We start from the raw sequence: 24,416 nt of genomic DNA, 5'->3' as shown, positions 1-24,416 counted from the left end.
CTCTACCTATAGAATGAAGCAACTAGGCGGTATAACATGTGAGGTGAGCAACACAATTCCGGGTCCAGAGTGAGCATAAGAAAACATAACCTGTAGTTTTCTGTTTCAATGGGTAACTTTAGGGGAAAAGTACCACTGTGTAATCACAAGAAATTCTGAAATGAGTATTTGATACGGGAGGAATACAAACTAAACCCTTCCAGGACACTTGAAACCCATTTATTCAGCCCTCGTGCTCTATTGTCTCTGCTCTTGAACTCTGGGTTGAGAACAATTTGCTCTCAAAATTATGACAAACTAGTGAACGCCAAAAAGCCAAATTTTCCCCAGGCGATAATTGCAATAAATTTAAAATGTGTTCTAAGAGAGTGATACAGTGACCCAAATTCATTGAAGTCGTTCTAATTATGCTGTTGTTTATTATTCTGACAAGTGTTTTGACCACAGGATTGATATTAGAAACAAACAGAGGCTTTATTAACTGGCCATAAATTTTTAAAAATATGTGAGCTGTGTTCTGAACAAAACGTGCAGCTCTTATAATTGCAGGATCGTGTTTTAAAAGTTCCAAGAAATAGATAGACGATCGTTTTTTATTTAAAAGGTATAAAAGGATAAAAAGGTTTAAAAGGATAAAAATATTTTGTTTGGTTTTCTTTTTTTCATAACGTAAAACAACAGAGTTAACTGCTCAGAGGCTGAGATAAGCAGTGAGCCCACAGGCTTCCAGCAATCCTGAGGGAATGGTGAGAGGCCTTCAGTGCAGAAAAAGGTGGGCAGGATTCAGGGAGAGAGAGTAAGAAAGTGCCAGCACACGAAACCTATGTGTCCATCAACAGAGGCATGGATAACGAAGATGTGGTACATATACACATGTGTGTGTGCTAAGGCACCTCGGTTGTGTCTGACTCTTTGCGACCCCATGGACTGTAGCCCACCAGGCTCCTGTGTCCATGGGATTCTCCAGGAAAGAATACTGGAGTGGGTTGACATTCCCTTCTCAGAGGTTCTTCCCTGACCCAGGGATCAAACCTGTGCCTCGCTTGTCTCCTGTGTGTTCTTTACCACTAGTGCCCCCTTACAATCTGGTATATATAGACAGTGATTATTACTCAGCCATAAAAAGGAATGGATTTCTGCCATTTGCAGCAAGATAGATACAACTAGAGATGATCTTACAAAGTGAAATCAGACAGAAAAAGACAAATACCATATGATATCACTTATATGAGGAATCTAAAAAAAAATGGTACGAATGAACCTATTTACAAAACAAACAGAATCACAGATGTAGAAAACAAACTTATTGTTACTGGGGGAAAGGACGAGGGAGGAATAAATTTGAGAGACTGGGATTCACAGAAAGCCAACACCACATATAAAATAAACAACTAATAAAGACCTTCTGTGTAGTACAGGAAACTCCACTCAATACTCTGTAATGGACTATATGAGAAAAGAATTAAAAGAGTAGATATATGTATAATATGTATAACTGAATCACTACTGTACTATAGAACTAAACACTGTAAATCAACTATACTCCAATAAAAATTAATTTTAAAGATTTTTCTTAAATTATAACAGCAAGAGTGTGTTAATGGCTTCTTTTGAGCATTGACCACTTGGAATGCTACCAAGGTTTCTCATTTCTCTTAGGGATTTGACCCCACCATTTTGAAAGAGGGGGAAAGAGGGGGTAGGGAGGGAAGGTGGGAGGGTAATGCTGATAGAATACATTCCCTGGAGGCTCTTAAAAGCAAGGAGAGAGAGGACACCGAGGCGGCCGTGCTGTCCACCCAGGCCTGGGAAGTGTGGGCCGAGCCTCAGGCAAGACTGAGAGATGGCATTCGGAGAGAACCTTCCCCACACACCACCTGCCCTCCAAGGAGGTGAAGCTGGTGCTGACTGCAGTTCCCATTCTTGTCCATGAACTTGTCCAAACTTTGATCTTTGAATCTAGACTTGAGCCTTGACTCACATTTCATTAAATGGGCTAAAAGCAAACAGAAAATCCTACCCAATTTAGAATGATAATGTAACTACAGCTCTCATAGCATTCTTCTCTTTTCCCCTTTGTAATTTCTTTCCCCCAGAATGGTCTTGTTTTCAGCTACAAACAACCTTTCCCACATGGCAGAGATGTGTTTCTCTCGGTGGGAGCAGTGACATCAGGGAGTTAGTAAGCCTGCAGATTCCCAGGCCCTGGCCCAGACCTACAGATCTGCTTAAGTCACTGCTACAATTTGAAAGCTATTGGATTAAAAAAAAAAAAAAAGCCTAAAACCTTGAAGTCTTAGTACAACAGGGTCTGTGTCCTTGTTCATTTTTAAACCCTAGAATATCAAACAGAGTTGCTGGCATATAAGAGACAACTGATCAATAGTTATGAAATAAAATGTTGAATTTTGGACACCAGGACTGAAGAGGGGGGTCTCCCTGTGGCCCACAAGTACTGTCCAGCCCAGCCTTCTGACGTGGGGTCTCCGGGGATGGGAGGCTGGGGAAGGGGCAGCTCCAGGGTCCCAGTTAAGTGAAAGGAGGTCGCTCTTCTGATTTGCAAGGTGAATATTGAGGTAACTCCCCCAAGGACATTCCTGCAGAGAGCAAGAGCTGCTTTCAGGGGAAGCACATTCATTTTCAAATTTGCACAATTGATTGGGGAGTTCTTATAGGCTCTCAGAGGAATTTAGCCAAGTACTTAGTTGTACATTTCTGTAAACTGCTACTTCCCATGGGAGGATTTCTGTAGAGTCTACTTTTTATGATTTTCACCTAAGGAATTTCGTCAGTTGGTGCTCAGATTTATCCAGAGTAATCTTAGCTAATAGCAAAGTGTTTCAGTCTCCAAATGATTTGCTAATAGCACAAATCCAACTGCTGATCCTACGTTTGTGTAGCACTTCATGGATTTTTAAGAATGAGCATAAAAAGATAGGAGAGTTACCATTTCAAGGTAGAGCCCCTGAAGGGTAGTTGCTGCAGTTGGGGTGCCTTTCGTCTTCCTCCTCCATCATGCTTTCTAGGTCCCCTTTGCCCCCAGCTGTCCCCACCATTGGTCTTAGTGGTCTACCTGGTGGTGTGACCCAAGCCCCATTGCTCGCATCACCAGGACAAGATCAACATTTTTGTGTGCAGACTGTGTTGTCTTCTTGTGCTACCATCTAGTACTTCCCTTTTTGTGTTGTGGAATGCAAGATTTAATAATTCATCTTTTACTTTGCAGGGATGTCCCCACATGCTCCAACCACTAAAGCCCAAAGAGAGTACTGATATCCAAGCCCTATGGTGTCATGGCAGACTCCCACCAGCATCTCAACCCACTTATCAGAATCTATAATAATGGTTATCTTATCATTACCTTATGGTCAGGAAACCCATGCCCATGATTATCTCTGGTGATGGTAATGACAATTTCTGGCAATTATTTTCTTGTTCTGCTAGATCTCCTATGTTCTTTTCCAGGATAATGTCAGCAATTCCTCCTCCCACATCAAAATGTCATTCTCTTTATTATTATTGCTACAGCATCTATAACATAGATGCATGTTCTTGTCTTTATTACAGTGAAACCATTGATCCAATTTCTTTGCCACCTAATGAGCTGTTTCTCTTTTTCCTCTTACAACAAAATTCATGCAAGATTTACTACACTTTCTTACAGTTCTCTCTTGAACACCTTCTAACAGATTTTCAGCATCACGAGTATACCAAAATTTTCTAATAGATTTTCACCATCACAACTATACCAAATTTTCTCTTTCCAAACTAGATCAATGATCAGATTTTAATCTTCATCTTAATGATCCTAATAGAAGTAACTGACAAACACACATACTTCATATGGCTTTGAAATGAGAGTAAGTGACTTTGAAATGAGGGAAAGAATGTAGTTTTATTAGGATATGATTTTGCCAACATCAGTTGGGTCACAGAAAAGGCAAGAGAGTTCCAGAAAAATATCTACTTCTGCTTTATTGACTACTCCAAAACTTTGACTATGTGGATCACAAGAAACTATGGAAAATTCTTAAAGAGGTGGGAATATCAGACCACCTTACCTGCCTCCTGAGAAATCTGTATGCAGGTCAAGAAGCAACAAGTAGAACCAGACATGAAACAACAGACTGGTTCCAAATTGGGAAAGGAATATGTCAAGGCTGTATATTGTCACCCTGCTTATTTAACTTATATGCAGAGTACATCATGCAAAATGACAAGCTGGATGAAGCACAAGCTGGAATCAAGATTGCTGGGAAAAATATCAATAACCTCAGATATGCAGATGTCACCACCCTTATGGCAGAAAGCAAAGAGGAACTAAAGAGCCTCTTAATGAAAATGAAAGAGGAGAGTGAAAAAGCTGGCTTAAAACTCAACATTCAAAAAATGAAGATCATGCCATCCAGTCCCATCACTTCATGGCAAATTAATGGGGAAACAATGGAAGCAGTGACAGGCTTTTATTTTCTTGGGCTCCAAAATCACTGCAGATGGTAACTGCAGCCATAAAATTAAAAGATGCTTGCTTCTTGGGAGAAAAGCTATGACCAACCTAGACAACATATTAAAAAGCAGAGACATTACTTTACCAACAAAGGTCCATCTAGTCAAAGCTATGGTTTTCCCAGTAGTCATGTATGGATGTGAGAGTTGGACTATAAAGAAACCTGAGTGCTAAAGAATTGATGTTTTTGGACTGTGGTGTTGGAGAAGACTCTTGAGAGTCTCTTGGACTGCAAGGAGATCCAACCAGCCCATCCTAAGGGAAAGCAGTCCTGAATATTCATTGGAAGGACTGATGCTGAAGCTGAAGCTCCAGTACTTTGGCCACCTGATGCAAAGAACTGACTCATTAGAAAAGACCCTGAAGCTGGGAAAGATTGAAGGCAGGAGGAGAAGGGGATGACAGAGGATGAGGTAGTTGGATAGCATCACCAACTCGACAGACATGAGTTTGAGCAAGCTCTGGGAGTTGTTGAAAGGCAGAGAAGCCTGGTGTGCTGCAGACCATGGGGTTACAAAGAGTCAGACATGACTGAGCGACTGAACTGAACTGAACTAGGATATGTTTAAAACTCCAAATGGTGATTTTGTTTATCTGATATGAACCTTGATGCACAATGTTACTTATACTTATCTGTGAATAGCTCTAGTTAACCAAGATATTACTACTTCCTCAAAAACAGCAGAATAAATTCATCTTAACAAAGTCCATCCAGGAATTATCTTTGGAATTGAATCTCTGTAGCTGTGTGGGTTGTTCTCTGTCTCTGCACTCAGTCCTTCCCTATTTCTGCTCTTCTTTGTGGCACAGGAAGTGACTACTGTGGGCTACATGGGCTGGGCTCCTTACAAGCTGATTTCCAGCTGGGTTCAGACATGGAATTGTACTGGCAGGAAAGCTTCCCTGGTAGCTCAGCTGGTAAAGAATGCACCTGCAATGCAGGAGACCCCAGTTCTATTCTTGGGTCAGGAAGATCTGCTGGAGAAGGGATAGGCTACCCACTCCAGTATTCTTGGACTTCTTTGGTGGTTCAGCTGCTAACAAATTTGCCTGCAGTGTGGGAGACCTGGGTTTGATCCCTGGGTTGGGAAGATCCCAACTGGCAGGAAACTGAAGGCAGAAGAGGAAAAGTTAGGATGTTTCTTCTCTGACCCCTCTCTGTTTGGCAGGGTGTCTCAGAGAGCAGGTATGTTCCTCCATGACAATATAGCTCCTACAGAGAAGCCCCCTAAGTGTTCCACTCCCACCGAATCTCTGTGAAATTCACTTCTCTTCTTGCTATTTCAGCCCTATGTTATCATTACTCAAGAGTGGAGTAATAACTTCCCACTGTTGCTGGTCTGCAATTGTTTCAACATCCATTCTTTTCTCTCTTACTTCTCCTTGTACATATATAAATCCCACCCTTAAAATTCCCTTTACTAGCAGAAATAGAGACACAGATGGAGAGGACAAACATATGGACACCAAGGAGGAATGGGAGGGGGATGAATTGGGAGATTCGGATTGACGTATATACCCTACTGTATGTAAAATAGATAACTCACGTGAGCCTCCTGTGTATCACAGGCAACTCTACTCAACGTTCTTTGTGTGTGTGTGCTGAGGCGCTTCAGTTGTGTCTGACTCTTTGAAACCCTGGACTGTAGCCCGCCAGGCTCCTCTGTCCTTGGGATTCTCCAGGCAAGAGGACTGGAGTGGGTTGCCATTTCCTACTCCAGAGGATCTTCCCAATCCAGGGATCAAACTTGCTTCTCTTATGTCTCCTCCATTGGCAGGTGGGTTCTTTACCACTAACGCCACCTGGGAAGCCCACTCAATGCTCTGTGGTGACCTCAATGGGAAGGAAATCGAAAAAAGAGGGGATATATGTATACGTATGGCTGATCCACTTTTCTGTACAGCAGAAACTGACACAGCAGTGCAAATTAACTATCCTTCAAACAAACAAAACAAAAAAATTCTTTATTTGCCTTTACTGAGCCACGTGAGATGAATTTTTAAATGTGGCCCATATGTGGCTACTGCTTTCAGGCATGAAAGATCTACTAAGGTATCGATGACATGTTACCAACTAGGCTGATCTAAGCCTGTCTACTGAAACCATTTTCCACCATATTTCACTACCGGTGAAACACATGTAGTAATGCTCTCCAGTTCTGAGTCAATTTGATTATTTTGGAAACAGAATTGTACAGAGCCCTAAGATCAGATTCTCTGGGTTATATCCTGTAAACATAAACTCATAAAGATGTTCTGTTTGTTTTGTTTTGTGTCATGAAATAAATTGACTAACATATTAGGTCTTGACTCTCTTAAATGTAAATTAAGGAAGTTGAACTGCCAGATAATCTCCAAGGTGCCTTTAAAGTTTCAAGATTCTTTGGTGAAACTCATCGTAGAAGGGCTGACATTATAAAGTGTCAACAGCCACTGATAGCATTTTTTCAAGTTCCAGTGGATGGAACCATCACAGCAAGACACCAGTTGCTTTTAGTGACAACTAAATGGGACATATACAAAAGAGAAGTTTCCTCTCCACAGATGAACTGCTTTCTCTTGGCTTTTTAAATATGCTTTTTCTAGTGTGTAATAGTGTTTTTAATTAATATGTCCTTTTACAGGTTCTTTTCAGGAATGGTTTAACCTTAATAATTGAGGTAGATGCTATTCTAAAAATGTATTTATAAGTTATTTTGTATGATCACAATGATCATAACCAGTCTTAAAATAAATGTTATCAAGATGTCTAACTGAAATCAGTTGAAGAAACAAATCGGTTGAGCCCTAAACTTTCTCTGACTTACTGTGTTGAGAGTTTCTAAGCTGCAGTACAGGGAGAGGGAACCCAGATATAGACATCCCTAAGGAGAGAGACTTGAAAATATAAGAGACAAAGGAACTGTGTTTGCAGAGCAGAAGCCTGGAGGGAAGAAAGTCACACAGAAATAGAATCCTTCGCTGGGGGGATGGGGGTTGGGAGGGGAGGGGAATGGACACATGTGCACGTAGGACTGAGTCCCTTTGCTGTCCACCTGAAACTACCGCAACACTGTTACTCGGCTATTGTTGTAATCAGTCGTGTCCGACTCTGCGACCTCATGGACTGTAGCCCGCCAGGCTCCTCTGTCTATGGGATTTCCCAGGCAAGAATACTGGAGTGGGTTGCCATTTCCTTCTCCAGGGGATCTTCTGGATCCAGGGATCAAACCCATGTTTCTTGCATCTCCTGTATTGGCAGGAAGAGCCTTTATCACTGAGTCACTTCCAGTATAAATTTAAAAGTTAAAAAAAAAAAAAAAAAAAAGAATTGGTCTCAAGGAAATGGAAACAAACCAACCCTGGAGCCAAAGGCTAACTGTACTTAAAACAGTCAAGGTGACACTGGTCAGACCACCGATGACCAATGTCAAGATGACTGTCAGAGCTGACTGTTCTGTTTCTACACATAGCCCCCTCCCTCCGTCTCTAAATGCTCCAGCCATGGATGGTCAGTGATGGGGAGTTGGCCCTCAGACAGGAGTTTGCCCTCCCTAACCCACCCCACTCCCATTGCTGGCATCCAAAGTAAAGCAAACTTTCCTTTCCACCAAAAAATAAAAAGAATAGAATTCTGGATGTTTGTGGGGTGCTCTCCGCACTTACTTTTCAGCTGATCAATGTAAGAACACGTGCATGTGGAAACCACTTGAGGCCAGGTAAAGAACCACCCGGAAGGGGTCCTCAGGGCTCACCCAGGACCTGTGATCACTGATACTCCCACCAGCCAGAGTGGGAAAGACACTGGACTACATTAGGGAATTAGGTAGAGGACTGAGAGAGCAACATGGGACAAAGTCACCCCAAGACTACAGGTTGCTCTCGTCTTGCCAAACAAACAAGCACAACCTTAAAAGCGAATGTTGAATAAATCAAAATCTTTCTAAGTACCTTAACTACTCCCAGAAAAATAAAAAATGTGGGACAACTTCAAGCAGTCTCATACACATATAATCAGGAGGCTTGAAAAAGAGGAGAGAGAAATGAGTACATAAAAAATATTTGAAAATATGGCTAATTTTTCCTCCAAATTTGACAAAAATTCTAAACACACAGATCAAAGAAGCCCAATGAAGTACAAGTGAAAGTAAATTTAGGAAGCCTGAAAGCATATCAAGCATCTTTTAGCTCAGACGGTAAAGAGTCTACCTGCAATGCAGGAGACCTGGGTTCAATCCCTGGGCTGGGAAGATCCCCTGGAGAAGGAAATGGCAACCCACTCCAGTATTCTTGTCTGGAAAATCCCATGGACAGAGGAGCCTGGAGGGCTCCAGTCCACAGGGTTGCAAAGAGCTGGACATGACTGAGTGACTTCACTTCACTTCACAAGAAAAAAAGCCTGCAGAAAACACAAAGATGTGGAGGTGAAATGATATGCTACTAAACAACCAATGTATCACTGAAGAAGTCAACGAGGAAATAAAAAATACCCGGAGACAAATGAAAACAGAAACACAACAATTCAAAATCTATGGGATGCAACAGAGGAAGTTTTAAGAGGTTAAGTTTTTAGCAATAGAAGCCTAATTAGGAAACAAGAAAAATCTCAAATAAACAAGCTAACCCTAACCTAAAAGAAACAGAGAGAGAACCAACAAAACTCAAAATTCATAGAGGAAACAAACCATAATGATTGGAGCAGGAATAAATGAAAATTAGACTAAAATCAATAGAAAAGATTAATGAAAGAACTGGTCCTTTGAAAGATAAATGAAATTGAAAAACCTTTAATTAAACTTCTCAAGAAAAAGAGAAGGCCTAATAAATAAAACCAGATATGAAAAAGGAGAAGTTACAACTGACACCACAGAAGTACAAACATCCTAAGAGATTACTATAAACAATTATACACCAATAGAATGGGCAACCTAGAAGAAATGGACAAATTCCTAGAAATGTACAACTTCCCAAGACTGAGCCAAGAGGAAATAGAAAATATGAATAGACCAATTACTGGTAATGAAATTGAATCAATAACAAGAAAAACAAAAGAGATCAAATATTGTATGACTTCATTTAGACAAAATGTCCAGCAAAGGCAAATTTACATGGATAGAAAGCAGATTTGTGGTTGTCTGGAGCTATGAGTGGAGGAAGAATTAACTGTGAATTGGCACAAATGACATTACTGGGAAATGAAAATGTTCTAAAATTGATGTATTATCATGGTTGTCACTTGGTAAAGTTACTAAAAATCCTTGAATTGTACATTTGAGACGGGTAGATCTTGTGATATATGCAATTCATATCAATAAATTTGTTAAAGAATGTTAATTTGCTATATGAAGGCAAAAATACAACATTTTTATTGTAGGATTTGTAACCAATGTGGAAGTGAAGTGTGTGACACTAGCACAAGGACTAGAGTGGGAAAAGAAGAAAAGAAATGTATGCTGTGGTGGCTCCTAACCGGCGCCCCAGGGACACAGCAGCGCGCAAGCAGACCGTGATGAGTTCAATGCGCACACCCCAAATACCAAACAGCAGCAAAACAAAATGTCACAGCTGATAAGCCAACAATGGTGAAATAAATTACTTAAAAAATAGTTGATCTAGAAGGCAGATTACGTGTGTAAAAAAAGAAGTAGAAATGAGACCTACAGAAAACAAACTGTAACTGATAAATTTAAACACAACCATAATGACACACATGTTAAATGTGAATGGTCTATATAGCCCATTTAAAACACAGAGACTGTCAAATGTAGAACATAAAAAAGCAAGACCCAGTTACATGCTGCCTATAGGAATCTGTGTAAAATACAAACATAACTAAGTTAAAAGATGGAAAAAGATATATCATGCTAATACTAATCCAAAAAAATCCCCGGAATGGCGATATTAATGTTAGAAAAAGTTGGTTTGAGATCATAGAATATTGCCAGAGATAAAGAAGTTCATTTCAATGCAAAGGTCCATTGGTGAAAAGGATATAAACAATCCTAAATGGTTATGTACTTTATAACAAAGCTTCCCAATATATGAAGAAAATACATCATGGAATATATGATAGAACTGAGAAGATATGGGCAGCCAACAGTTATAGTCAACAATTTCAACATCCTTCTCTTAATAATTGGTAGATGTAATATCAGTTAACCCATAGAAGACTTAAACAATATGGTTAATCAACTTGACCTAATTGATATGTATAGAATATTCTACATAAGAATAGCAGAATGCAGAATTACGTCAAGTGTGTGTGTTTACAAAATATTTACCAAAGAAGACTGTATTCTGACTCATTTAAAAAACAATAAATTTAAAAGCACATAAATCATCAAATTTATTATCTGACTAGTTATTAAGTTAGAAATCAATGACAGAAAGCAAAAGGAAAACTGAATGAAATTAATGTGTGGGACTGAATCATTATATAGATGAAAATTTATAACACTAAATACCTACATTGGAAAATAAAGGTCTAATATCAGTTACCTATGCTACCACCTAGAGACACTAAAGAGTAAAGCAGAATGAGGAAATTATTAAGATAATTATGATAATTACATATGACTATATTTATTATTTAATAGTTATATATGATTATACTAATTATACATTTTTTTAATTATATGTTTAAATCAGTTCAGTTCAGTCACTCAGCCGTGTCCAACTCTTTGCAACCGCATGGACTGCAGCACATCAGGGTGCCCTGTCCATCACCAACTACCAAAGCTTGCTTAAGCTCATGTCCATAGAGTCGGTGATGCCATCCAACCATCTCATCCTCTGTCATCCCCTTCTCCTCCTGCCTTCAATATTTCCCAGCATCAAGGTCTTTTCCAGTGAGTCAATTCTTCCCTTCAGGGTGACCAAAGTACTGGAGCTTCAGCTTCAGCATCAGTCCTTCCAGTGAATATTCAGGACTAATTTCCTTTTGAATGGACTGGTTTGATCTCCTGTAGTCCATGGGACTCGCAAGAGTCTTCAATACCACAGTTCAAAAGCATCAATTCTTTGGCACTCAACTTTCCTTATGGTCCAACTATCACATTCATACATGACTACTGGAAAAATCATAGCTTTGACTAGATAGATCTTTGCTGGCAAAGTAATGTCTCTGCTTTTTAATATGCTATCTAGGTTGGTCATAGCTTTTCTTCCAAGGAGCAAGTGTCTTAATTTCATGGCTAGAGTTACCATCTGCAATGATTTTGGAGCCCAAGAAAATAAAGTCTCTCACTGTTTCCATGGTTTCCCATCTATTTGCCATGAAGTGATGGGACCAGATGCCATGATTTTCATTTTTTGAATCTTGAGTTTTAAGCCAGTTTTTTCACTCTCCTCTTTCACTTTCATCAAGAGGCTCTTTAGTTCTTCTTTGCTTTCTGCCATAAGGGTGGTGTCATCTGCATATCTGAGGTTATTGATATTTCTCTCGGCAATCTTGATTCCAGCTTGTGCTTCATCCAGCTGGGCATTTCGCATGATGTACTCTGCATAGAAATTAAATAAGCAAGGTGACAATATAAAGACTTGATGTGATGACCCAGAGGGATGGGATGGGGAGGGAGGTGGGTGGGGGTTCCAGGAAGGGGAACACATGTAAACCCATGGCTGATTCATGTCAATGTATGGCAAAAACTATTACAATATTGTAAAGTAATTAGCCCCCAACTAAAATAAATAAATTTATAAAATAAAAAAAAATAAAAAAAATAAAGACTTGATGTACTCCTTTCCCAATTTGGAACCAGTCTGTTGTTCCATGTCCAGTTCTAACTTGTTTCTTGACCTGCCTTCAGGTTTCTCAGGAGGCAGGTCAGGTGGTCTGGTATTCCCATCTCTCTAAGAATTCTCCACAGTTTGTTGTGATTCTACACAGTCAAGGATTTAGCATAGTCAATGAAGCAGATGTTTTTCTGGAATTCTCTTGCTTTTTCTATGATCCAAGAGCTGTTGGCAATTTGCTCTCTGGTTCCTTTGCCTTTTCTAAAACCAGTTTGAACATGTGGAAGTTTTTGGTTCATGTACTGTTAAAGGCTGGCTTGGAGAATTTTGAGCCTTACTTTGCTAGTGTGTGACATGAGTGCAATTGTGTGGTAGTTTGAGCATTCTTTGGCATTGCCATTCTTTGGGATTGGAATGAAAACTGACCTTTTCCAGTCCTGTGGCCACTGCTGAGTTTTCCAAATTTGCTGACATACTGAGTGCAGCACTTTCACAGCATCATCTTATAGGATTTGAAAAAGCTCAGCAGGAATTCTATCAGCTGTACTTGCTTTGTTCATAGTGATGCTTCCTAAGGCCCACTTGACTTCACACTCCAGGTTGTCTGGCTCTTGGTGAGTGATCACACCATCATGGTTATTTGGGTCATTAAGATCTTTTTTGCATAATTCTTCTGTGTATTCTTGCCACCTTTTCTTAATATCTTTGTTTCTTTTAGGTCCATACCATTTCTGTCCTTTTTTTGTGCTCATCTTTGCATGAAATGTTCCCTTAGTATTTCTAATTTTATTTTTTATTTTATTATATATTTTATATTTTCTTTAAATAAATATAGCATAATATAAAACATAATATTCTCTTATTTTTAGAGAAAAATCAATAAAATCCCCACAATTTTTTCTTTGAAGAGATCAAGAATATTGATGAGACATTAGTAAGATGTTAAAAAATACAAAAGATAGAAATTGCCTGTATCAGGAATGAGGCTAGGGTCGTTACTACAGAGCCTACAATTACACCTGTTACAGTAATTGAATCTATAGCTGAAAACTTCCCCAAATCAAAATCCCCAGCATATAGTTTCAGCAGTGAATTTCACCAAATATTTAGGGAAGAAATTATAAAAATTCTATACAAACTCTTCCATAAATGTGAGATAAGAATACTTCTCAAGCCATTCACCAAGGGGAGTATTAACTGGATACCAAAATAAGACAAAGAAAATACAAGTAAGTAAAACTGAAGATCATTAGCCCTTATGAAGATAGAGAAATTCCAAATTAAAATTTAGCAAATTGGACCCAGCATCATATTGAAAGGATAATTATTCATGATCAAGTGAGGTTTGTCATAGAATATAAGACTAGTTCATCATTTAAAACTTGATTAATATAATTCACCGTATCAACAGCTTAAAGACAAAAAATACTCAACCTAATAGAAGAGAAAAAAAAAAAGACACAATTCAACATACACTGAAAATAAAAAATTAGCAAACTAAGAAAATATACGCTTCCTCAATTTGATAGAGAGTATTTGCAAAAAGCTTACAGCTAATATCATGCTTAATTGTGAAAGAATTATTTCCCAATAAGATCAGTAATAAGTAAATATGTCATTTTCCACTATTCCTATTCAATATTATACTGGGAACCATAGGCAGCAGAATCTTAACAGAATGAGATAAAAGGCAGACAAATTGGTAAGAAATAAAATTATCTCTATATGTAGGGAAATAATTTTCTATGTAGATTTTTTTTAAAAAATTACAAAATTGCTACTAGACTTTTTAAGTGAGTTTAAAGTTTTTCAGGATAAAAGTTTAGGTAAAAAAATCAATAGTATTTCTGTGTGCTAGCAATGAATAATTGGAAATTTAAATTAAAAGAGCATCAAAATATATGACATACTTTGGAATAAATCTAACAAATTCTGTCCAGAATCTGTATGCAGAAAAGTACAAAGTACTGACAAAAGAAATCAGAGTTCTAAATAAATGGAGAGATAGACTATGTTCATGAATCATGAAACCCAGTATCATTAATATGCCAATTCTTCCCATGGTTATCTATAAATTCAATGTAAATTCAATCAAAATTCCATCAGAGTTTTTGGTGGAAGTTGATGAGTTAATTCAAATATTTACATCAAAAAGGCAGAGGAAGAAGAAGAGCCAAAACAATTTTGTAAAAGTAAAAAATTGGAAAATTCATACTACCCCCAACTTCAATTCTTTAAGATAGATTACAAAACTTGTAGTAAGCAAGACAGCATGGTATGATGAAGGTAAAGATTTATAGAAAACGGGATAGTGTCCAGAAGTGGATCCACACATATGATAAATTGATGTTTCAACAGAACATCAAAGGAAATTCAATGGAGAAAGGATAACGTTTTTCAACAAATTATGATATTTCAATTGGATATTCACATTTTTTTAAATCAGACTCATCCCATACCTTCTACCATACACATACCTCAACTGTTTAGTCACTAAGTCATGTCCAACTCTTTGTGACCTCATGGACAGCAGCCTGCCAGACTCCTCTATCTATGGGATTTCCCAGTCAAGAATACTGGAGTGGGTTGCCATTTCCTTCTCCAAGGGATCTTCCTAACCCAGGGATCAAACCCACATCTCCTGCACTGGCAGGTGGATTCTTTACCACTGAACCACCATGGAAACCCCAATGTGGATCATAACTCTACACTAAAAATCAAAACCATAAAACTGCTGGGGAACACATGAAGGGGAAAATCTTCAAGACTTTAAATTAGACAAAACTTTCTTTGATAAAAGAGTAAAAGCATTTTCCATAAGGAAAAACAGTTTAGTTAGACTTCATCAGAATTTTAAAATTTCTATTCTTCATAAGACACTTTGAAAAGAAAAAACAAGCCATAGATTAGAAAGAAAGTAAAAAGTGAAAGTGAAGTTGCTCAGTCATGTCCGACTCTTCGCAACCCCATGGACTGTAGCCTACCAGGCTCCTCCGTCCATGGGATTTTCCACACAAGAGTACTGGAGTGGGTTGCCATTTCCTTCTCCAGAAGATCTTTGCCGATCCAGGGATCAAACCCGGGTCTCGCGCATTGTAGGCAGACGTTTTACCGTCTGATCTACCAGAGAAGTCCTCCTAGATTAGAAGAAAGTATTTATAATTCACATATCTGATATAGAACTTATATCTAGAATATATGAATACTCTAAATACAATAGGAATAAAAGAAACAGTGATTTTAAAGTGAGAAATGATTTGTAAAGACACTTCACAAAAGATAAATCAATGGTAAATAAGCACATGAAAAATTCTAAATATTAATAACTATTAGAGAAATGCAAACCGAGCCCACAGTGAGCTAACACACATCTATTAGAATGGAAATATTAACAAACAAATGAAATTTATCAATATCAAATGCTGGCAAAGATGTTTAGAGCAACTGGAGTTTTTCAAACACTGCTGGTAGAACTACAAAATGGTACAGGCACTATGGAAATAGTTTTGCACTTTCTGGTAAAATTAACATATACTAATCATGTATTCCAACAACCCTATTGCTCAGTATTTACTCTTGAGAAATGCAAACTTACATTTATATAAACACCTGTACATTAATGTTTGTAACGGTAGTCAAAACCTGGAAACCGTCAAAATGCACTTCATGTGGAGAATGGGAAGACAAATTGTGAGTTCTTACAATGGAACACTCCTCAGAAAAAAAGGGAAAACACACTACTGACAATATAACAATATGTATGAATTATGCACATATGCAAATATGAATAGTAAGCATATCATGATAAGACTCCAGAGGTTTCCTGCCATAGGATTCTGTCCTTATGATGCTTTGGAAAAGGCAAAATTTAGGGATAAAAACCCCAGTTGTCAGAGACTGGGGTTACGGGAGAGGGTAACCATGGGTAAGTTTTGAGGGGTAGTAACTGGTCGGTATCTTGATTTTGCTTGCCTATTTGTGAAAATTCACAGGACTATACTCTTAAAAAGAGAAAATAGTGTACCTTGATAAAATAAGAAAAAAGCCAGCTGAGTTTTTACAAAGCCTTTTGTATGAAAATTCAGGTCTAATAAATCTAATACAAAAATTAAGAACTTGCTTTCTCACTAAAAGTTGCCTGTAAGCCCAAAATCTGTATCTGGGACACTTTCAGGGTCACATGTGGCCACATGTAGATGGCGAAAAATTTGAGTCGCCCAGTGACCATGTTCCCAGCTGAAGCCAAAGAAGGTAATATTCAGGTGGCATGCTGTAGGCAAGGGTCCTTTTCCTGGACTGTTTAGTAAGACATTCACACATTTCTGTGCTTTTTGTTGGTGATTTTGCTCTTAAAATGAAACAGATCACCAGTCCAGGTTCGATGCACGCTCAGGGCTGGTGCACTGGGATGACCCAGAGGGGTGGGATGGGGAGGGAGGTGGGAGGGGGGTTCAGGATGGGGAACACATGTAACCCATGGCTGATTCATATCAATGTATGGCAAAAACCACTACAATATTGTCAAGTAATGAGCCTCCAACTAAAATAAATAAATTAATTTTTAAAAAAATAAAAAATAAAATGACCCCTAAGTATAGTGCTGAAGTGCTGTTTCATGTTTCTCAACTGAGGTGGGCTCAGACGTATCTTTTGGTACCATCCTCTTAAATCCAATTTAAAGAGCATCTCTATCTGTAAGTCAGTTCTTGGATAAGCATGAAATATGCAGACTTTAATAACTTTAATTACTACAATCTTTTCATCTTTAAACTTAAATAGCATCTATTTAATGCATTTTTCATTTGACCTCACTTTGAGATTACTGTGTATAGCTGAAGAAATAATATCAACATAAAGTCAAGAAGTGCTTTGATTGATACTCAATTGAAAGCATTTTGTAGAATAAATTTTAGTAATAATAGGAATTATTAAAGTAGATTTTTAAAACTTCACTTTTACAGTCATTTTATGAAGCAGGAAGATCATTCCCCAGTTTTAGAGATGAAGCGTCTAGACTCAGTGTGGCTGCACCTTCCAGGTAAGAGAGCTGATCCAGCACCTAAGGGAAGGGGGCTAAACCTAGTGGGTCTGACTGCAAAGCCCTTGCCTGCAGCCATTATGAGACAGCAATGTTTGCAGACTTTCTTTTTCTTCTTTTGCCAATGAATATTTAGTTTTAAAAAATAGTCCAAAATGTCAAAGTTCAAAGTTCCTATTGCTTACAGTTCACATCATTTTGCCATCACAGCCAGCAAGTTTAGTTAGGGACAAAGTGTATATTAGAAAACTGTCCCTACAAATAGGTCAATGATTAGATAATCCTTCCTGTTTATCGTTCTGTTCATGCAGGAGCATTCCCATGTGTTGTTTTTATAGCAACAACTAAATGTCTCTTTCTTTCTAAATAAAACTTTCCACAATGCATTTTTTTCATGGGGGTGTAGGTATTGAGAAAATCCTGCATTAACCATCTAAATACATGATGTTTTCCAGTTTACACAAGGAGCAAACAGCAAACTTGTTGGTCCAAGTTTCTCTTCATTATATATGTAAATCTTGTTGGCTCTGATCAAAACCTGGACCTGGTAGCTCAGAAGATACCTGAAATCTGGTTTCTGTCCTGAAACTTCTCCTAGAGCGTGTGTGCCAGCCTCTGTTGAATTACAGAAAAGTATACACAAAAACAGAGAAGGCAGTGGCACCCTACTCCAGTACTCTTGCCTGGAAAATCCCATGGACGGAGCCTGGTAGGCTGCAGTCCATGGGGTCGTGAAGAGTCGGACACGACTGAGCGACTTCACTTTCACTTTTCACTTTCGTGCACTGGAGAAGGAAATGGCAACCCACTCCAGTACTCTTGCCTGGAAACTTCCATGGATGGAGGAGCCTGGTAGGCTGCAGTCCATGGGGTCGCAAAGAGTCGGACACGACTGAGCAACTTCACTTTCACTTTTCCCTTTCATGCACTGGAGAAGGAAATGGCAACCCACTCCAGTATTCTTGCCTGGAGAATCCCAGGGACGGGGGAGCCTGGTGGGTTGCCGTCTATGGGGTCGCACAGAGTAGGACACGACTAAAGCGACTTAGCAGTAGCAGCAGCATACACACAAAAAGGACTTGGCTCATAGCTCAGTTGGTAAAGAATCCATCTGCAGTGCAGGAGACCTGGGTTCAATTCCTGGGTTGGGAAGATCCCCTAGAGAAGGGAATGGCAACCCACTCCAGTATTCTAGCCTGGGAAATCCCATGGACAGAAGAGCCTGGTGGACTACAGTCCACGAGGTCACAACAATTGGACACAACTTAGCGACTAAACCAACCAACTATACACAAAAAAGGAAAACAGCTTATCATTTCTTGGTTTTATTTGGGCTTTATATGGTTAGTTTTGAGAGATAAATACAGAACATTCAATATAGACAATTCAAGTGATTTTGAGAAGTCTGGGTACCATTAAGTGATCTGAGAATTGTAATTCTGAACTTATACCTTTCTCAGGTCAGTGTGATTCCAAACCTGTAAACTTAGTCGTGGGGTGGGTGGAAGGAAGAGGACCCTAACTCTGATTCTTCCTGCATGGGTCCAGTTATGAATTCCTGCATTCTCTCAACTCACTTTAAACATAGTGTATGTGTGTGCCAAGTCACTTCAGTCGTGTCCAACTCTTTGTGACCCTATGGACTGTAGCCAGCCAGGCTCCTCTGTCCATGGGGTTCTCCAGGCAAGAATACTGGAGTGGGGATGCCTTCTGCCGGGGGATCAAACCTGTATCTCTTATGTCTCTTGCATTGGCAGGTGGTTCTTTACCACTAGCACCAACTGGGAAGACCTTAAGCCTAGAACTGTTCATAATTGTCAAATGGGGAAACACTATTTAAAAATAAACCAGTATATACCAGTTATCAGAGGAAGTAATAAGGATTAAGTCACAGCAACATTAATGCCCCAAAGGGAGCCTTTGGTCACTGTCTACCTTCAACTGCCTACTTCTTCTAGCCACAATATTTCCATCTTCTAATCAACTCAGCATATCTGTTGGCCACTGAAGTACTTTGCCAAATAAAGCTATTGACTTTAAAAAAGCAATACCAATAGTAATACATCAGTAGCCAATAGGATTTTTTTTTGCAGTTGTATAGAACATATAACAGCTGTGTTTATAATGGCAGAAAAATTGGGTCTTAGGTGGTGGGGCTGAGAATTGCAGATGTATAATATCATTCAGACATTGGGTGTTTATAGTCCATTTCCACGGGAACATACTATTTCTTATTTCCTTTGATGTCATTAATCACTTTCCCGAGATGTATTTCTATAGCCCTTCTTGTCCTCCTAAATCAATTTATCTTGAAATGCAATTAATGACTCTTCAAATCCACTCTGAAAACAAAATTGTGTTCAGATAGTAATTATTTTTCTTAGGAAAATGCAAATTATAGTAATGTCTAATATATGAAAATGGAACTCCATCACACAAGAGCAAATAACTTGTTTTGTACCCAAAAATCCATTTCACTAATACCATGATATTCTGAAGTGAGCATTCTGTTAAAAAATAACAACAACAACAAAAAGGAGAGTCAAATAGAAGCAGTGAATCAGAGGATGAGACTTTCCCATATTTCAAAGAACTTCTTTCTTTTTTCTTCATGTGGACAGTTGCCATCTAAAGCTCCATTAAAAGCTTGCACTTCCTCTGGGAGAACGTACGATAGGATGTTATTCCAGGAAGAAGGAACTCGAGTTTCTCATGCTTCTTCTTTGGCCTTGCATAATGAAACTAAACACAGGGTGTTTTCTTGGCCGTTGGCAGGCTAGCAACTTTTGGAGTAAGACCAGTGAGTAGATTTGATTTTAAAACTTACCATGACTTTTCTTTGACATTTATAGGCAGAGAGACAGATGTTAACTTGTAATAAACTTGAAAGCATAATTCCATTCTCAGAGCCATGAACCAAATCTGAACTTTCCATGGCTCTATCCATTCAGCCATCACTTTTTAGTATTTAACATAATTCAGTCTAGTAATTTTCTAGAAATTCTTCTATTTAGATGAGTTGAAATACTGCAATACTATCTTTTGTTTTTTAACCAGCTTTGTGCATGTTAAGTTGCCTCTGTTGTGTCCAGCTCTTTGTGATGCCATGGATTGTGGCCTGCTAGGCTCCTCTGTCCATTCTCCAGGCAAGAATACTGAGTGGGTTGCGATGCCCTCCCCCTGGGATCTTCCCAACCCAAGGATCGAACTCGTGTCCATCTCCTGCGTTGGCAGGAGGGTTCTTTACCACTAGAGCCACTTGGGAAACCCTTTTATTGAAGTGTAATTCAAATATCATACAATTCACCCATTAAAAATATATGATTCAGTGTTTTTTAGTATATTCAGAGTTGTGCAACTGTCACTACAATGTAATTTTAGAATATTTTTATCATCCCCAAAAGAAATCCTGTATTCACTAGCAGTCATCCATATTCTATCCCTAAACTCCGGGTAACCACTTACTAGTTTCTGGAGATTTGCCTACTCTGGACATTTATGTAATGAAGTCATACAATTTGTGATCTTTAGTAGCAGACTTGTACTTAGCATAATGTTTTCAAGGTTCATTTAAGTATGAATTACTATTCCTTTCCTTTTATGGCTGAATAATATTCCATTGTGTATGTAAATAGCTATAAATATATAATGAATATTTGGGATTTTTCCACTTCTTGGCAGTCATGAATAGTAGTACTATATATGCTCATATACAAGATTTTGTATAAATGAAGGTTTTCATTTCTTTGGGTATATCCTAGAAGTAAAATTGCTCTAGAAACTCTATGTTTAATATTCTGAGGAACTGTCAGACTGTTTTCCAAGGCAGCTGTACAGTACTGTATTCCCATCAGCAGTGTGTAAGCGTTCTCATTTCTCCACCTCTCCAACACATGACACTGGCTACCTATTTGACTATAAATATCTAAGTAAGAATAAAGGGCAAAAACACATAATCATCACAGTGTGCTTTTGGCTTGCGTTTCCCTGTTGACTAATAACACTGAGCCTCTTTTCAGGGGCTTGCTACCCATCCGTACATCTTCTCTAGAGAAATGCTATTTGGATACTTTGTGCATTTTAAAATTGTGCTGTCTTTGTACTGGTGAGTTGTAAGAATTGTGTATTATATATTCTAGATACAAGTCCCTTATCAGATAAATGATTTGTAGTTTTTCCCTTCCTTTGAGTTGTCTTCACAGCTCTATACTTTTCGCATTTATGGTGTTTTTTGTTGCACCGCAGTTTTTGGTTTGATAAAATCCAGTTTATCTACTTTGCCTTTGGTAGGTTGGGCTCTTAGCACGGTATTTAAGAAGAAATCACTTAACTCAGGGTAACGAAGATTCACTCCTATGCTTTCCTCTAAGAGTTTGATAGTTTTAGCTATTACAGACAGGCCTATGGTCCAATGTGAATTAACATCATGTATGGTGTTTGGAATGGGTTCATTTTTACTCTTTTGCATGTGGATATCCAGTAGTTTCAGTACCATTTATTGAAAAGATTATTTCTCCCCATCAAATTATTTGACATCATTGTTGAAAATCAAGTATCATAAAGGTAATGGTTTCTTTCTGTACTCTAGACTCTGTCTCACTGGCCTGTATGTCCATCCTGTGTCAGCACCATGCTGCCTTGATTATCCTAGCTTTGTAAAAAGTCTTGAAATCATGAAGTGTGGTTCTTACATTTTTATTCCTGTTTTTCCAGATTGTTTTAACTAATATAGGTGCTTTGCAATTTCCTATGAATTTTAGAACTAGTTTGTAAATTTATGCAAAAAAGGAAGCTGAGAGTTTGACAAAAATTGTTTTGAAATTGTTGACCAGGTTAGTGAGTGCTGACATATTGACACCTTAAGTCCTCTGAGCTATGAACACAGGAGGTTTTTCCATTCTTTCATGGTTTTATAATTTCCTTCAACAATGTCCTGAGGTTTTCTGAGTATGAATTTTGCACTTGTTTTGTTAAATGTATTCCTAAGTATTTGATTCTTTTTGATGTTATTGTCCATGGGATTTTCTTAATAATAATTTTCAGATTGCTTACTGCTAATGTATAGAAATACAATTGATTTTTATATATTGACTTTTATCCTGAAATGTTACTGAACCTAATTACTACTTCTAGTGGTTTTTTAGTGAATTCCTTATTTTCTGTATTCAAAATCACGTCATCTGTAAGTGGAGATGTAGTTTGCTTCTTTCTTTCCAGCCTGGGTTTTTTTTACTTCTTTTGCTCATCTAATTGCCCTATCTAGAACTTCCAGTAAAATATTGTATAGAGGTGGTTTAAGTAGACATGCTTATTTTGTTCCTGATTTTATGGAGAAAGCATTCAGTCTTTCACTATTAAAAACATTAGCTGTCAGTTTTTCATAGATGCCTTCATCATGTGGGAAAACTCCTTCTATTCCTGGTTGTTACGGATTTTTACCATGAAAGTATGTTGAATTTTGTCAGTGTTTTCTCTCTATTGACATGATTGTGTGTTTTTGTCCTTTCTTCTATTCAGTTCAGTTCAGTTCAGTTCAGTCGCTCAGTCGTGTCCAACTCTTTGCAATCCTATGAACTGGACTTCTTTCTTCTATTAATAAGGTATAATTAATTTTCCCATTTTGAATCAAACCAGGATGAATCCCCTTTGGCCATGATGTATAATTTTCTTTTTTGTGTTGCTAGATTCAGTTTGCAATTATCTTGTTGAGAATTTTTGCATCAATTATTATAAGAGCTATTGGTATGTAGTTTTATTTTCATGAGTTGTCTTTGTCTGGTTTTGATGTCGTGTTAATGTTGGCCCCACAGAATGAGTCTGAAAGTGTTCCTCCTTTTCCTGTTTTTTGAGAGGAGTCTGTGAAGTATTGGTAATATATTTTTTAAATGTTTGGTAAAAATTACCAGTGAAGGCATCTGGAACTATTTACACATTCTATTTCTTGTTAAGTTAGTTTTGATTGTTAACATCTTTCTAGGATTTGGCTATTTCATTAATATTATTTCATCTGTTGACATATAGTTGTTCACAGTTTTTCCTTGTAATCATTCTTATTTCTGTGAAGGAAGTAGTAATATTCACTCATTCCTGACTTTAGTTATTTGAGACGTCTCTTTCTGGCATGGTCATACTAGCTAATCATTTGTCAATTTGTTGATATTTTCAAATAAATATCTTCTGATTTTTTTCATCTTCTCTGTTGTTTGAGTGCACAAATTTTGGCATATTGTAATTTCATTTTCATTCATCTCAAAGTCACCCCACTCTAGTACTCTTGCCTGGGAAATCCCATGGATGGAGGAGCCTGGTAGGCTACAGTCCATGGGGTCACGAAGAGTCGGACACGACTGAGTGACTTCACTTTCACTTTTTACTTTCATGCACTGGAGAAGGAAATGGCAACCCACTCCAGTGTTCTTGCCTGGAGAATCCCAGGGATGGGGGAGCCTGGTGGGCTGCCGTCTATGGGGTCGCGCAGAGTCGGACACGACTGAAGTGACTTAGCAGCAGCAGCAGCAGCAGCATCTCAAAGTATAATGTTTCCTCATTCCCTTTGTGATTCCTCCTTTGATTCACTGGCTATTTAGGAGTACGTTTTTTAATTTCCACATATTAGTGAGTTTCCCAAATTGCCTTCAGTTATTGAGTTCCAATTTAGTTCCATTGTGTTGGGAGAACATACTTTGTGTGATTTAAATACTGTTCAGTTCAGTTCAGTCCCTCAGTCGTGTCCAACTCTTTGCAACCCCATGAATCGCAGCATGCCAGGCCTCCCTGTCCATCACCAACTCCTGGAGTCCACCCAAACCCATGTCCATCAAGTCAGTGATGCCATCCAACCATCTCATCCTCTGTCGTCCCCTTCTCCTCCTGCCCCCAATCCTTCCCAGGATTAGGGTCTTTTCCAATGAGTCAACTCTTCGTATGAGGTGGCCAAAGTATTGGAGTTTCAGCTTCAATATCAGTCCTTCCAATGAACAACCAGGACTGATCTCCTTTAGGATGGACTGGTTGGATCTCCTTGCAGTCCAAGGGACTCTCAAGAGTCTTCTCCAACACCACAGTTCAAAAGCATCAATTCTTTGGCGCTCAGCTTTCTTCATCGTCCAGCTCTCACATCCATACTCAACATGTGGTCTACTCTGGATAATATTTCAT

The 24,416-nt window shown here is 38.4% G+C and overlaps 1 long non-coding RNA gene across 1 annotated transcript in view; it reads left to right on the top strand.

Annotated features, from left to right (window-relative positions):
• Window positions 1-24,416, top strand: part of LOC145504613 (uncharacterized) — a 268,079-nt gene that overhangs the window by 96,519 nt on the left and 147,144 nt on the right. Inside the window, exon 2 of the long non-coding RNA XR_014052330.1 lies at window positions 17,182-17,258. This is a non-coding gene — a long non-coding RNA (uncharacterized LOC145504613). The remainder of the gene's footprint in view (window positions 1-17,181; window positions 17,259-24,416) is intronic.

This window comes from Giraffa tippelskirchi, chromosome 5 (assembly GCF_054371585.1).
Source record: "Giraffa tippelskirchi isolate mGirTip1 chromosome 5, T2T-mGirTip1v1.2.pri, whole genome shotgun sequence".
In the NCBI taxonomy this organism is placed as follows: Eukaryota; Metazoa; Chordata; class Mammalia; order Artiodactyla; family Giraffidae; genus Giraffa; species Giraffa tippelskirchi.
The sequence above is the reverse complement of the archived record's forward strand: the minus strand, read 5'-3'. Positions and strand labels throughout refer to the sequence as shown.